Source organism: Rhagoletis pomonella, unplaced genomic scaffold, assembly GCF_013731165.1.
Source record: "Rhagoletis pomonella isolate Grant_MI unplaced genomic scaffold, Rhpom_1.0 Rhpom_scaffold_00006, whole genome shotgun sequence".
NCBI lineage: Eukaryota > Metazoa > Arthropoda > Insecta > Diptera > Tephritidae > Rhagoletis > Rhagoletis pomonella.
In genome coordinates, this window is record NW_023458560.1 from 44,827,316 (window position 1) to 44,828,973 (window position 1,658).

The 1,658-nt window shown below is 47.3% G+C and overlaps 1 pseudogene; it reads right to left on the reverse strand.

Moving 5' to 3' along the window:
* Positions 1 to 1,658, reverse strand: part of LOC118741932 — a 1,828-nt pseudogene extending 170 nt beyond the window's left edge.

Below are 1,658 nucleotides of genomic sequence, written 5' to 3' on the forward strand. Positions count from 1 at the left end.
GAGCGCATTACGCGCGTGCGGTGCTGTCAGACGTGGTATGTTGGTGGTAGACCGCGGTAGTAAGCGGAAGCTTCCCTCTCTGTCTTCTTACTATCCGACTTTATTGATTTCAGTCCCGAAGTAAGATTGTGTAAACTTTCCGTTAGCCGCTTAGTGCGTGTTATAGCTTTCGAACCAGAGCGCGGCGTTGACTTCTCAGCGTGGTGTGCGCTCTTCTTGCCGCGTAAGCTCAAACCGATGTTGGCCAATTTGCGTAGCCTGGTTCGCTTGTCCGACTTCTTCTTGTCGCTTTTCTACTTCATACCTTTGCTAAGGCGCGCTTTGCCAATGGTGCTCTTGGTATTCACTTCAATTGATGTGTTGGGTGGCGCGTGTGATGCACCAACCGCTAGTTCGGTGTCGGCTTCGCAGCATAACTTGCCTGCTTCTGCACTCATGATGTGATTGGTATATATCCGCCAACACCGGAACATTCACAAACCGCTTCGACAGCCACTTCCGTGTAGACATCACCATCGCCACATAAGCTGTTCGTCGACTCCTTTATTTCCTCTAGTATTTGTGGCAACTCATGCGAAGCAGCTTCTTCCTCGGCCAGCTCATTTTCCTCGCTCAACTCACTCACCTCTACCGATTCGGCGTCTTCTTTGCACTTGTATTCGTTGAGCGTTTCATTTGAGCCCTGATCGGAGGATTGCTCGCGGTTCTCTTCATCGCTGACGTCTTCGGTCGGGTGGCGGTTATTCAAGGCGCTTTCGCTGAATGCGTTCCCGGGCGGGAGTTAAGCTCTTCTTTTCCTTTGACCTCCGCTATATATGCCTTATTCGCCGCCTTGATGGCGGCAAGCTGTAACATTGGTTCACCCTCAGCATCTTCAAAGTTTTCTAAGTCAGTGCTGTCTTCTTCCGAAGCTCTCACGTCCTCGTCTTTATGCTCCCTTTCGTCGGCTTCTACCCTCGATTCTCCATCAACAATATCGCATTCGTTCTCCTTTTCGCCTACATTGGCTTTGATTGCCTTGTTAATAATTTTCATTTCATCCACATCCTCACTTCGTTCCACATCCTTTGACTTGTTCAACTCCAACTCCTCCTTTAACGCGTCCACTTCTATCTCCATTTGTTTAGCTGTCACGCCTTCTAGCTTGATTACCTTCAGCACATTTGAATTGTGTGCAAAGTGTAGCGGCTGAGCCAGCGTCTCGCCTGCGCCCACATCACCGATCTCGCGCATGATTTTCTGTCGTAGCAGATAAGCCGGATAAAACTCCTTTGCATCTGGGTTTAATTTGGATGTAATTTTGAGTCCATTGGTTGAGATAATTGTGCTGTTGTTTGGTAACTTAACTGGTTCCTCATTTTCCTTCTTTGTAATTTCAATTTGCATATCCGTAGCCGCTTGTTGGCCGCTTGCATCTTCACTATGCACTTCGTCGCGGAAAAAATTCGGTCAGCGTTCTGACTTAAAACTCACCGTTACTTTGGCTGTGTTGTTATTGTAGTTGCTTTCCCAAAACTTCCCGCTTGTCTAATAACTTTTTAGAAAATTTTCGCCTGATAGCCGTTGTTACTTTTATAGCAGTACGGATCGATTAGCGGCAGCGGTGTTAACGTTTCGAAGAAAGTCATAAAATATACGTGATCTATCCCAACAAGCAT